This window comes from Pseudophryne corroboree, chromosome 10 (genome assembly GCF_028390025.1).
Source record: "Pseudophryne corroboree isolate aPseCor3 chromosome 10, aPseCor3.hap2, whole genome shotgun sequence".
Classification (NCBI taxonomy): domain Eukaryota; kingdom Metazoa; phylum Chordata; class Amphibia; order Anura; family Myobatrachidae; genus Pseudophryne; species Pseudophryne corroboree.
In genome coordinates this window covers 227,875,954-227,891,041 of record NC_086453.1, presented here as the reverse complement: position 1 = coordinate 227,891,041, position 15,088 = coordinate 227,875,954, and positions in this window count along the sequence as shown.

Genomic DNA, 15,088 nt, shown 5'->3' with positions numbered 1-15,088 from the left:
TATGGGGCCTAAAGGACTGCGCCTGATAATACGGCGTCTTCTTATGTTGAGAGGCTACCTGGGGTAAAAATGTGGATTTCCCAGCCGTTGCCGTGGCCACCAGGTCTGTTAGACCTACCCCAAATAACTCCTCCCTTTTATAAGGCAATACTTCCATATGCCTTTTGGAATCAGCATCACCTGACCACTGTCTTGTCCATAACCCTCTTCTGGCAGAAATGGACAGCGCACTTACTCTTGATGCCAGTCGGCAAATATCCCTCTGTGCATCACGCATATATAGAAATGCATCTTTTAAATGCTCTATAGTCAGTAATATACTGTCCCTATCTAGGGTATCAATATTGTCAGTCAGGGAATCCGACCAAGCCACCCCAGCACTGCACATCCAGGCTGAGGCGATTGCTGGTCGCAGTATCACACCCGTGTGAGTGTATATACATTTTTAGGATATTTTCCTGCTTTCTGTCAGCAGGTTCCTTAAGGGCGGCCGTATCCAGGGACGGTAGTGCCACCTGTTTAGACAAGCGTGTGAGCGCTTTATCCACCCTAGGGGGTGTTTCCCAACGTGCCCTATCCTCTGGCGGGAAGGGGTATGATGCTAATAACTTTTTAGGAATTAACAGTTTTTATCGGGGGAAACCCACGCATCATCACACACTTCATTTAATTCCTCAGATGCAGGAAAAACTACCGGCAGTTTTTTCTCACCCAACATAATACCCTTTTTAGTGGTACTGGTATTATCAGAAATATGTAAAACATTTTCCATAGCCTCAATCATGTAACGTGTGGCCCTACTGGAAGTCACATTCGTCTCTTAATCGTCGACACTGGAGTCAGTATCCGTGTCGGCGTCTGTATCTGCCATCTGAGGTAACGGGCGTTTTAGAGCCCCTGATGGCTTTTGAGACACCTGGACAGGCACAGGCTGAGTAGCCGGCTGTCTCATGTCATCAATCGTTTGTAAAGAGCAGACACTGTCACGTAATTCCTTCCATAAGCTCAGCCACTCAGGTGTCGACTCCCTAGGGGGTGACATCTCCATTACAGGCAATTGCTCCGCCTCCACACCATTTTCCTCCTCATACATGTCGACACAATCGTACCGACACACAGCACACACCCAGGGAATGCTCTGATAGAGGACAGGACCCCACTAGCCCTTTGGGGAGACAGAGGGAGAGTATGCCAGCACACACCAGAGCGCTATATATATACAGGGATAACCTTATAGAAGTGTTTTTCCCCTTATAGCTGCTGTTTTATTAATACTGCGCCTAATTAGTGCCCCCCTCTCTTTTTTAACCCCTTTCTGTAGTGTAGTAACTGCAGGGTAGAGCCAGGGAGCTTCCCTCCAACGGAGCTGTGAGAGAAAATGGCGCCAGTGTGCTGAGGAGATAGGCTCCGCCCCTTTTTCGCGGACTTTTCTCCCGCATTTTTATGGATTCTGGCAGGGGTTAAAATACATCCATATAGCCCTGGGGGTTATATGTGATGTATGTTTGCCAGCCAAGGTGTTTTTATTGCTGCTCAGGGCGCCCCCCCCCCCCCCCCCCAGCGCCCTGCACCCTCAGTGACTGCAGTGTGAGGTGTGTATGAGGAGCAATGGCGCACAGCTGCAGTGCTGTGCGCTACCTTGGTGAAGACTGATGTCTTCTGCCGCCGATTTTCCGGACCTCTTCTTGCTTCTGGCTCTGTAAGGGGGCCGGCGGCGCGGCTCTGGGACCGGACTCCGAGGCTGGGCCTGTGTTCGGTCCCTCTGGAGCTAATGGTGTCCAGTAGCCAAGAAGCCCAAGCTGGCTGCAAGCAGGCAGGTTCGCTTCTTCTCCCCTTAGTCCCTCGATGCAGTGAGCCTGTTGCCAGCAGGTCTCACTGAAAATAAAAAACCTAAAACTAAACTTTCACTAAGAAGCTCAGGAGAGCCCCTAGTGTGCACCCTTCTCGGCCGGGCACAAAAATCTAACTGAGGCTTGGAGGAGGGTCATAGGGGGAGGAGCCAGTGCACACCAGGTAGTCCTAAAGCTTTACTTTTGTGCCCAGTCTCCTGCGGAGCCGCTATTCCCCATGGTCCTTACGGAGTTCCCAGCATCCACTAGGACGTCAGAGAAATGTTGCTTGGTGTGAGGCCAAGAAGGCCCCAACGGAGGAATTTCAGCTGGGTCGATTTCTGCACTTCCTACAGTCAGGAGTGACTATGGGCCTTAAAATTGGGTTCCATAAAAGTCCAGATTTCGGCCCTGTCTATTTTCTTTCAAAAAGAACTGGATTCACTGCCTGAAGTTCAAACGTTTGTTAAGGGAGTGCTCCATATTCAGACCCCTTTTGTGCCTCCAATGGCACCTTGGGATCTCAATGTTGTGTTGGATTTCCTAAAATCACATTGGTTTGAGCCACTAAAAGCCGTGGAGCTAAAATATCTCACGTGGAAAGTGGTCATGCTGTTGGCCTTGGCTTCGGCTAGGCGTGTGTCTGATTTGGCAGCTTTGTCGTGTAAAAGCCCATATCTGATTTTCCATATGGACAGGGCAGAATTGAGGACTCGTCCCCAGTTTCTCCCAAAGGTGGTATCAGCTTTTCATTTGAACCAACCTATTGTGGTGCCTGCGGCTACTCGGGACTTGGAGGATTCCAAGTTGCTGGACGTAGTCCGGGCCCTAAAAATCTATGTTTCCAGGACAGCTAGAGTCAGAGAAACTGACTCGCTATTTATCCTGCATGCACCCAACAAGCTGGATCTGTAGCACGATTCAACTTGCACATTCTGCGGCTGGACTGCCGCATCCTAAATCAGTAATAGCCCATTCCACAAGGAAAGTGGGCTCATCTTGGGCGGCTGCCCGAGGGGTCTCGGCTTACACCTTTGCCGAGCTGCTACTTGGTCGGGTTCAAACACATTTGCAAAATTCTACAAGTTTGATACCCTGGCTGAGGAGGACCTTGAGTTGCTCATTCGGTGCTGCAGAGTCATCCGCACTCTCCCGCCCGTTTGGGAGCTTTGGTATTATCCCCGTGGTCCTTACGGAGTACCCAGCATCCACTAGGACGTCAGAGAAAATAAGAATTTACTCACCGGTAATTCTATTTCTCATAGTCCGTAGTGGATGCTGGGAGTCCGTCCCAAGTGCGGATTGTCTGCAATACGTGTATATAGTTATTGCTTAACTAAAGGGTTTTGTTATGAGCCATCTCTTAATGAGGCTCATTCGTTGTTCATACTGTTAACTGGGTATAGTTATCACAAGTTGTACGGTGTGATTGGTGTTGCTGGTATGAGTCTTACCCTGGATTCCAAATCCTTTCCTAGTAATGTCAGCTCTTCCGGGCACAGTTTCCCTAACTGAGGTCTGGAGGAGGGGCATAGAGGGAGGAGCCAGTGCACACCAGATATAGTACCTAATCTTTCTTTTAAGAGTGCCCAGTCTCCTGCGGAGCCCGTGTCTATACCTATGGTCCTTACGGAGTACCCAGCATCCACTATGGACTACGAGAAATAGAATTACCGGTGAGTAAATTCTTATTTTTAGTTATTCTACCATGTGTATGTTATTATTTGGAACTATCATTGATGGTTTATATTCCTATATTAAATATATTCACTTTTAACTAAATACTGAATTATCAGATATCATTGTTGTTCTATGTAATAATTTAGCGCAGCCTTCATTTGCTTTTTTAAAACCTCCATATGCCTTTTTGAGTCGGCATCACCTGTCCATTGCTGAGTCCACAGGACCCTTCTGGCAGAAATCGACATTGCATTTATTCTAGAGCCCAGTAGGCTAATGTCTCTTTGAGCATCTCTCATATATAGAACAGCGTCTTTTATATGCCCCAGGGTCATTAATATAGTATCCTTGTCTAAGGTATCAAGTTCCTCAGATAAGGTATCCGTCCATGCTGCTACAGCACTACACACCCAGGCCGACGCAATTGAAGGCCTTAGTAAGGTACCTGAATGTGTATAAATGGACTTCAGGGTACCCTCTTGCTTTCTATCCGCAGCATCTTTTAGGGTGGCCGTATCCTGTGACGGCAGGGCTACCCTCTTGGATAAGCGTGTTAAAGCTTTGTCCACCCTAGGGGAGGATTCCCAGCGTAACCTGTCCGTTGGCGGGAAAGGATACGCCATAAGCATCCGCTTGGAAATCTGCAGTTTTTTATCTGGAGATTCCCAAGCCTTTTCACATAACTCATTTAGCTCGTGTGAAGGGGGAAAGGTCACCACCTGCCTTTTTCCCCCATACATATGAACCCTCTTGTCAGGGACTGGGGTTTCCTCTGTGATGTGCAACACATCCTTAATTGCTATAATCATATAACGGATGGATTTAGCCAATTTAGGCTGTAATTTTGCATCATCGTAATCGACACTGGAGTCAGAATCCATGTCAGTATCTGTGTCAACAATTTGGGATAGTGGGCGCTTCTGAGACCCTGACGGCCTCTGCGACATAGGATCAGGCATGGGCTGAGACCCCGACTGTCCTAAGGTTTCAGCTTTATCCAACCTTTTATGCAAGGAATTAACATTATCATTTAAAACCTTCCACATATCCATCCAATCAGGCGTCGGCGCCGTCGGCGGAGACACCACATTCATTTGCTCCCGCTCTGCTTCCACATAGCCTTCCTCGTCAAACATGTCGACACAAGCGTACCGACACACCACACACACAGGGGATGCTCTTTTTGAAGACAGTTCCCCCACAAGGCCCTTTGGAGAGACAGAGAGAGAGTATGCCAGCATACACCCCAGCGCTATATGTCCCAGGAATTACACAGTAACTTAGTGTTAACCCAGTATATTATGTTTTTGCGCCTAATTTATGTGCCCCCCCTCTCTTTTTACCCTCTTCTACCGTGAATCTGCAGGGGAGAGCCTGGGGAGCTTCCTCTCAGCGGAGCTGTGGAGAAAAATGGCGCTGGTGAGTGCTGAGGAAGAAGCCCCGCCCCCTCAGTGGCGGGCTTCTGTCCCGCGTTTATGTACTATATTATGGCGGGGTTCATACACATATACAGTGCCCAACTGTATATGTGTCCAACTTTTGCCAAGAGGTCCTAATTGCTGCCCAAGGCGCCCCCCTGCGCCCTGCACCCTACAGTGACCGGAGTATGTGGGTGTAGTGTGGAAGCAATGGCGCACAGCTGCAGTGCTGTGCACTACCTCAGTGACGACTGGAGTCTTCTGCCGCCGATTTCAAAGTCTTCTTGCTTCTTTCACCCGGCTTCTGTCTTCCGGCTCTGCGAGGGGGACGGCGGCGTGGCTCCGGGATCGGACAACAAAGGGTGAGATCCTGTGTACGATCCCTCTGGTGCTAATGGTGTCCAGTAGCCTAAGAAGCAGGACCTATCTGCAGAGAGTAGGGCTGCTTCTCTCCCCTCAGTCCCACGATGCAGGGAGTCTGTTGCCAGCAGAGCTCCCTGAAAATAAAAAAACCTAACAAAATACTTTCTTATAGCAAGCTCAGGAGAGCTCACTAAACAGCACCCAGCTCGTCCGGGCACAGATTCAAACTGAGGTCTGGAGGAGGGACATAGAGGTAGGAGCCAGGGCACACCAGAATCCAAATTCTTTCTTAAAGTGCCCATGTCTCCTGCGGAGCCCGTCTATTTCCCATGGTCCTTACGGAGTCCCCAGCATCCACTAGGACGTTAGAAAAATATAGGTTAGTGCAGGGGTGGGCAATTATTTCAGCTGGGGGGCCGCTTAACACTTCCAGTGAATAGTCGAGGGCCACACACCAAATATCTTGTAAAATCGGGTCTGTACTGTGCAGGCGCGTCGGTATGCAAAGTGCAGACACGTCGGTATGCAGCGTCGGGCAGCGACGGGATGGTACGAACAAAGCGATCGCACAGTGATTGACAGGAAGAGGACATTTGTGGGTGGCAATTGGCCGTTTTAGAGGAGTGTCCGGAAAAATGAAGGAGGGACCAAGCGTTTGGAGGGAGGGTTTCTGACGTCAGCTCCGGTCCTGATCATCGCACTGGAAGAGTAAGTCCTGGGCTGTGCAGTTCTCTGCAGATGCGATCGCACCCCTGCACAGCGATTACCCCGTCCTCCTGTAGGCGGCGACTACCTGATCGCAGCAGTGCAAAAATTGCCTGCTAGCGATCAGGTCTGAATTAGGCCCATAGTTATGTATATAACTATAAAAACATAGTGTATATATTGTGACAAGAACACTGGGATAGTGTTTGAGGGCAGGTATATTTGTCCCAGGTTCTTGTCTTACATGTTTTAGAAAATGTTAACTTCTAGGAAAAATGCTTTTTGTTTTGTCTGAACCTTTTCAGTTTGCTGTAAAAGCTGGGTAAAGGCTCTGAGAGAGAGATAAGGCGAGTTCTAGACATTGGGCCCAGTTCGGGTCTTTGGCCTCACAGAGGGCTAATCAGGGTTTCAGCTGTGTAAGAGTGTTATAGTGCTTCTAACCTGATTAGTATGGGCAGACTGCCTGGGAAGGCTGCAGGATCTGTGTGTGAGAGACACGCTTTCTGATGCAAGTAAGCTATTCAGTATGTACTGAAGAACTCTGTGTTTTGTTTAGTGACAGTTAGGAATATCTTATGTTTAGTTAGTGCCGGACAGGCAAGGTATTTTTATTTTTGGGTTTTGTTTTATTTTCTGTTTCAATAAAACTGGCCGGGGTCAGTTGTACCAGAAACTGGACTTGTGTTGTTCCTCAGCTGCTGCGTGCGGCCATATTCCCCAGGAAAAGGCGCCTTGCACCCCTACAGTGTTACAACTTGGTGGAGAATGCGAGCACACCGTTCTGCGCATAAGTGAAAGCAGCAGCTTTGTGAGGCCTGCAGAAAACGGTGGTTTATGCAGATACAGCCCAGTGTGAAGTTACTGAGACTCACCCCTGAGGGTTTGATATGTCCTGGGTGAAAGCAGCTACAAAGCCGCCTGAAAAATCTGTCGACATGGAGGATCTGTTTAAAGCCTTGCTGCAAGCTACAGCGGCTCAGCAGGAGGCCAACCGACAGCAGCAGGTGGCAATGGAGGAAAATTGGAGACTACAGCAGGAGGCCAACAGACAGCAGCAGGTGGCAATGGAGGAAAATATAAGACAGCAGCAGGTGGCAATGGAGGAAAATAAGAGACAACAGCAGGCAGTTGTTGATGAACTTTACAGGCAACAGCGTCAGGATAGACAGGCCTTAACAGAAGTGGTGCAGAGCCTTGCAGCCCGGATTGGAGATGGGGCCGTCAGTGCTCCGACCAGCTCTAGTTCTATACGGGCCAGTCACTTCCTGCAGAAAATGACAGAGGCTGATGATGTGGAGGCCTACTTGACCACGTTTGAAAGGACTGCAGAGCGTGAGAACTGGCCAAAAGCACAGTGGGCCAGTCTGCTGGCACCTTTCCTGTCAGGTGAGCCCCAAAAAGCTTACTTTGATTTAAGCCCTGCTGAGGCTCGGGACTATGATAAACTAAAGACTGAGATCCTGACCCGCCTGGGAGTCACGCTGTCAGTACGAGCACAACGGGTGCACCGTTGGCTGTACGCCATGGAGAAGCCTCCGCGCTCCCAGATGCACGACCTTATTCAGCTAACAAAAAAATGGCTACAGCCAGAGACATTAACTGGTCCCCAGATGGTGGAAAGAGTCGTCATGGACCGCTACTTGAGATCTTTGCCCATGGTCCTGCGCAAGTGGGTGAGCCATGGAAACCCGGGTACTGCTGACCAATTAGTGGACATGGTAGAGAGGTATTTGGCAGCAGAGGAACTACTGATGACCACCCAGCAACCCATAGATCCTCGACAGCGCCCTTCAGTAAAGACTGGTAAGACTGTTCCGTGGGAAAACGTTGCTGGGCGGTTAAGAGAACGCAGGGCTGGAGAGACTGTAAACACTGGCCCTGGAGACAGGCCAATGGGGCTAGAACGGTCTATGCTGCCCAAACGGGTTGATAATCGTGTGGTTAAATGTTTTAGGTGTGGTATGCCAGGTCATGTTATTGCCAATTGCCCAGTCACGCAAGAACCCATGCAATGTGATGCTGCCTTTGAATGTCGCAGAATGTCTTTCTTTGCTAGGTTAGCCTGTACTGTGGTACCTTCACCTGAGCTGGAAAAACAAATGTGTGATGTGTTCTTAGAGGGTAACCGGGTAGAGGCCTTGCTAGATTCAGGAAGTTTAGTTACCCTCGTGAAAGCTGGGTTAGTGAACCCCTTAAAGGTCCAGCAAATACCTATTGGGGTAACTTGCATACATGGGGATACCCAACATTATGCCACTGCTGAGGTGAATATAGAAACTTGTTGTGGGTCAGCAATGGTTAAAGTGGGACTGGTCCCTACCTTGGTGCATGAGGCCATAATAGGGAGGGATTTTCCTCATTTTTGGAAACTGTGGGAATCACGGTTATCAACAGATGTGAGAAGTAAAAAGCCAGTTGATAATACCGGTGATTTTATGGATGTACGTGGGTCTTCAGAACTTTCTGGCCCTTTGCCTTTTGCTAGTTTGGCTGGGGAAGTGACAGATGGGGAGTCCAGTGAGGACCCTCTTGCCGGGAACAGAGACATAGCAGTTAGAACTGAAAGCGTGCCTGACCTGGAGGTAAAGAAGGATCTGTTTGCGTCTGAACAGTTAAAGGATCCTACCTTAATAAAGGCTAGAGAGAATGTTAAGATTGTTAATGGGGAACCTGTGGTACCAGGTGACAGGGTTACGTATCCCCACATGGCCATCTGTAATGAGCTCTTGTACCACATTGTCAAAAGGGGTGAGGATGTGGTGGAACAGCTGGTAGTTCCCCAGCCTTATCGGAGAACGGTACTAGATTTAGCTCATAGTCACGTTACCGCAGGACATTTAGGGGCAGAAAAAACCACTGAAAGAGTTTTACAAAGGTTCTTTTGGCCAGGGGTTTATAAAGAAGTGTCTGAATATTGTTCTTCCTGTCCTGAATGCCAGTATCATGCCCCTAGACCCCATTTCAGGAGCCCACTAGTTCCCATGCCTATTATAGAGGTCCCGTTTGACAGAATAGCCATGGATCTCGTGGGGCCCTTGTTAAAGTCTGCTCGGGGCCATCAGTATATCCTGGTAATTATGGACTATGCCACTCGATATCCTGAGGCTGTCCCTTTACGCACTATCACAACCAAGGCGATAGCTAGGGAGCTGGTGCAGGTATTTAGTAGAGTGGGAATACCAAAAGAAATTTTGACTGACCAAGGTACTCCATTTATGTCAAGGATCATGAAAGAGTTGTGCAAGTTATTTAAGGTCACTCACCTCAGGACGTCCATCTACCATCCCCAAACTGACGGGTTGGTGGAAAGGTTTAATAAAACATTAAAAAGTATGTTAAAAAAGGTTGTTGAGAGAGATGGGAAAAACTGGGATTGTTTGTTGCCCTACTTGTTAATGGCCATCAGAGAAGTTCCTCAGTCCTCTACGGGGTTTTCTCCATTTGATTTGTTGTATGGTAGACACCCCAGAGGGCTGTTGGATATTGCCAAAGAGACGTGGGAAGGACAGCCCACTCCTTATAGAAGCGTTATTGAGCATGTAACACAAATGCAGGATAGGATTGCAGCCGTGGTACCTGTTGTCAGAGAGCACATGGAACAGGCCCAAAGTGCTCAACAGAGGGTCTATAACCGGAGTGCCAAGATACGGGAATTTGCTCCTGGCGATAGAGTTCTTGTTTTGGTACCCACTGTGGAAAGCAAATTCCTAGCTAAATGGCAGGGTCCATTTGAGATTAGGGAAAAAGTGAATGAGGTTAATTACAAAGTATACCAGCCGGGAAAGAGAAAACCCGAACAGATCTACCATGTTAACTTAATCAAACCCTGGAAAGATAGGTTGTCTCTGTCAGCGGAGCCTTGCCCTTCGGTGTCTTCACCCCGGTTGCTTCCCGCAGTGAAGGTGTCAGAGACATTATCAGCTGATCAGAACAATCAGGTTAAAGAATTTCTCATCCAAAATAGGGAGGTATTTTCAGAGCTGCCTGGCCGAACGACCATAATAAAACATGACATTGTCACAGAACCAGGGGTCAGGGTTCATTTAAAGCCATATAGGATTCCTGAAGCTCAGCGAGAAGCTATTTCTAAGGAAGTTAAAACCATGTTAGAACTGGGAGTCATAGAGGAGTCTAACAGTGAGTGGTCCAGTCCCATAGTGCTCATCCCGAAGCCCGACGGTAGCATACGCTTCTGTAATGACTTTCGTAAGTTAAATGAGGTGTCCAAGTTTGACGCATACCCCATGCCCCGTGTGGATGAGCTTGTAGAAAGGCTGGGAACAGCCAGGTTTCTCACCACATTGGACCTGACCAAAGGTTACTGGCAAATACCTTTATCTGATAGCGCCAAAGAAAAAACAGCCTTTTCGGTTCCGGAGGGGCTGTACCAGTATAAGATGTTACCCTTTGGGTTGCATGGGGCTCCAGCAACCTTTCAACGGGCGATGGATAAAATTTTGAGGCCCCATAGAAAATATGCAGCTGCCTATTTGGATGATGTGGTAATTCACAGTACAGACTGGGGGTCCCATTTGGTTAAAGTACAAGCAGTACTGGACTCAATCAGAGAGGCAGGGTTAACTGCTAACCCAAAGAAGTGCTGCCTCGCAATGGAGGAGGTCAAATACTTGGGCTTCACCATAGGCAGAGGTCTGATTAGGCCCCAATTGAATAAAGTTGATGCTATTCAAAACTGGCCTCGTCCAGTGAATAAAAAACAGGTAAGGGCTTTTTTGGGAATTACTGGGTACTATAGACGGTTTATTCCTAATTTTGCGACCACAGCGGTGCCGTTGTCAGACCTTACCAAAGGGAAGCAGTCAAATGTGGTGAAATGGAACCCTGATGCAGAAAAGGCGTTCCAAGCGTTAAAAGTGGCTTTGTGTTCACAACCGGTGTTGATAACACCAGATTTTTCAAAAGAATTTGTGGTACAGACAGATGCCTCAGAGGTAGGGATAGGTGCTGTGCTGTCCCAAACCAGAGATGGGGACGAACACCCTATCATTTATTTGAGTAGGAAACTCAATGAGCATGAAAAAAGGTATGCCATTGTGGAAAAGGAGGCTTTGGCCATTAAGTGGGCACTAGATACCTTGAGGTATTACCTCTTGGGTAGACAATTCAGACTAGTGACAGACCATGCCCCTTTAAAATGGATGTATGTAAATAGAGGCAAGAATGCTCGTGTAACTAGATGGTTTCTAGCGTTGCAGGACTTTAAGTTTACTGTCGAACATAGACCGGGAACACAATTGGCCAACGCAGATGCATTGTCTCGCATCTTCTGTTTGGGGGCTACAAGTGTTCCGGCCCCTAGGTCGAAACAGGGGAGGGGGATATGTGACAAGAACACTGGGATAGTGTTTGAGGGCAGGTATATTTGTCCCAGGTTCTTGTCTTACATGTTTTAGAAAATGTTAACTTCTAGGAAAAATGCTTTTTGTTTTGTCTGAACCTTTTCAGTTTGCTGTAAAAGCTGGGTAAAGGCTCTGAGAGAGAGATAAGGCGAGTTCTAGACATTGGGCCCAGTTCGGGTCTTTGGCCTCACAGAGGGCTAATCAGGGTTTCAGCTGTGTAAGAGTGTTATAGTGCTTCTAACCTGATTAGTATGGGCAGACTGCCTGGGAAGGCTGCAGGATCTGTGTGTGAGAGACACGCTTTCTGATGCAAGTAAGCTATTCAGTATGTACTGAAGAACTCTGTGTTTTGTTTAGTGACAGTTAGGAATATCTTATGTTTAGTTAGTGCCGGACAGGCAAGGTATTTTTATTTTTGGGTTTTGTTTTATTTTCTGTTTCAATAAAACTGGCCGGGGTCAGTTGTACCAGAAACTGGACTTGTGTTGTTCCTCAGCTGCTGCGTGCGGCCATATTCCCCAGGAAAAGGCGCCTTGCACCCCTACAGTGTTACAACTTATATATATATATATATATATATATAAAACATACACCACAATATACATTACATACATAGTTTTTTAGGGTGTAGTACGCGGGACCGACTGTCTCCTGACCGCCGGCAGCATACCGACGGCGGGATCCCGGCGGGGAGGGGCGAGTGCAGCAAGCCCTTTGCGGGCTCGGTGACGACCTGTGGTCGCCACAGGTTCTATTCCCACTCTATGGGTGTCGTGGACACCCACGAGTGGAAATAGTCCCTGTTGGTCGGCATGCCGACCATCGGGATAGTGAGCCGTCGGGGTCACCGAGGAGGTCATGTGACTGTCAGTCAGCTGACCGGCGGTCACATGAAGACCACCCAGTTTTTTACAGGCAAATACAAAATGTCTAAAAAACACATATTAGAAATAAATAAATAAATAAAAAACAGTGCTGAAAACAAACAGCATCCTGTGTAATGCTGGTATTCACAGCTCTGTCTCTCCCTGGGCACAGTTACTAGCTCCCCCCCCCCCCAGACCCATGTAGCAGTCTCTACTCCCCCCCCCCCGACCCATATAGAAGTCCGTCCCCTCTTCACCCCCCTCCCCTAAACCCGTATAGCAGTACCTAATCTCCTCCCCCTCTCCCTCCCGAACCAATAAAGCAGTCTTTTAAATTTGGCCACAGATCCCTTTACCTTTTTTACACAGTGGCAGATCCGCTGCCGAGATGATCCGCTGCTCGCTGCTCGCTGCCTGCTGCCAGATTCCCGCTGCCCGCACCGAGTCGCTGCAGATATGGATGCTGCCCACTCCCGCCATGGCCCCGCCCCCCGTGCCGCCCAGCGACTGACGTCACAGTGGAAATCCCGGTCAGCAGACCCTGTGACGTGACCGGGATTTCCTCTGTGGCGCCGCGTCTGGGAGTTATGTAGCGCAATGACAAGCGGCTCATCCAGTCGGGCCGCTTGTCATTGCACACTGTTGTGAGACAGCGGGGCCAGGCAGAATCGGTTCGCGGGCCGCATCCGGCCCGCGGGCCGCACGTTGCCCACCCCTAGGTTAGTGTAACTCTTACTATGAACATAGACTGATCCCTACCCTAATACACTCATAACACCCAATACCTATATCAGGGAAGGTTCTCCCAAGCGAACCCGGGTGTATATTGTTCTGCTTGGGTGGAGGCACGCCATTTTTTTCGACCCTCATCAGTCATAGGGGGGAGGAGGGTTACAACTAGTGATGTGCACCGGACATTTTTCGGGTTTTGTGTTTTGGTTTTGGGTTCGGTTCCGCGGCCGTGTTTTGGATTCGGACGCGTTTTGGCAAAACCTCACCGAAAATTTTTTGTCAGATTCGGGTGTGTTTTTTTTCAAAAATCCCTAAAAAACAGCTTAAATCATAGAATTTGGGGGTCATTTTGATCCCAAAGTATTATTAACCTCAATAACCATAATTTCCACTCATTTTCAGTCTATTCTGAACACCTCACACCTCACAATATTATTTTTAGTCCTAAAATTTGCACCGAGGTAGCTGTGTGACTAAGCTAAGCGACCCAAGTGGCCGACACAAACACCTGGCCCATCTAGGAGTGGCACTGCAGTGTCACGCAGGATGGCCCTTCAAAAAAATACTCCCCAAACAGCACATGACGCAAAGAAAAAAAGAGGCGCAATGAGGTAGCTGTGTGACTAAGATAAGCGACCCAAGTGGCCGACACAAACACCTGGCCCATCTAGGAGTGGCACTGCAGTGTCACGCAGGATGGCCCTTCAAAAAATACTCCCCAAACAGCACATGACGCAAAGAAAAAAAGAGGCGCAATGAGGTGGCTGTGTGATTAAGATAAGCGACCCAAGTGGCCGACACAAACACCTGGCCCATCTAGGAGTGGCACTGCAGTGTCACGCAGGATGGCCCTTCAAAAAAATACTCCCCAAACAGCACATGACGCAAAGAAAAAAAGAGGCGCAATGAGGTAGCTGTGTGACTAAGATAAGCGACCCAAGTGGCCGACACAAACACCTGGCCCATCTAGGAGTGTCACTGCAGTGTCACGCAGGATGGCCCTTCAAAAAAATACTCCCCAAACAGCACATGACGCAAAGAAAAAAAGAGGCGCAATGAAGTAGCTGTGTGACTAAGATAAGCGACCCAAGTGGCCGACACAAACACCTGGCCCATCTAGGAGTGGCACTGCAGTGTCACGCAGGATGGCCCTTCAAAAAAATACTCCCCAAACAGCACATGACGCAAAGAAAAAAGAGGCGCAATGAGGTAGCTGTGTGACTAAGATAAGCGACCCAAGTGGCCGACACAAACACCTGGCCCATCTAGGAGTGGCACTGCAGTGTCACGCAGGATGGCCCTTCAAAAAAATACTCCCCAAACAGCACATGACGCAAAGAAAAAAAGAGGCGCAATGAGGTAGCTGTGTGACTAAGATAAGCGACCCAAGTGGCCGACACAAACACCTGGCCCATCTAGGAGTGTCACTGCAGTGTCACGCAGGATGGCCCTTCAAAAAAATACTCCCCAAACAGCACATGACGCAAAGAAAAAAAGAGGCGCAATGAAGTAGCTGTGTGACTAAGATAAGCGACCCAAGTGGCCGACACAAACACCTGGCCCATCTAGGAGTGGCACTGCAGTGTCACGCAGGATGGCCCTTCAAAAAAATACTCCCCAAACAGCACATGACGCAAAGAAAAAAGAGGCGCAATGAGGTAGCTGTGTGACTAAGATAAGCGACCCAAGTGGCCGACACAAACACCTGGCCCATCTAGGAGTGGCACTGCAGTGTCACGCAGGATGGCCCTTCAAAAAAATACTCCCCAAACAGCACATGACGCAAAGAAAAATGAAAGAAAAAAGAGGTGCAAGATGGAATTGTCCTTGGGCCCTCCCACCCACCCTTATGTTGTATAAACAGGACATGCACACTTTAACGAACCCATCATTTCAGCGACAGGGTCTGCCACACGACTGTGACTGAAATGACTGGTTGGTTTGGGCCCCCACCAAAAAAGAAGCAATCAATCTCTCCTTGCACAAACTGGCTCTACAGAGGCAAGATGTCCACCTCATCATCATCGTCCGATTCATCACCCCTTTCACTGTGTACATCCCCCTCCTCACAGATTATTAATTCGTCCCCACTGGAATCCACCATCTCAGGTCCCCGTGTACTTTCTGGAGGCAAT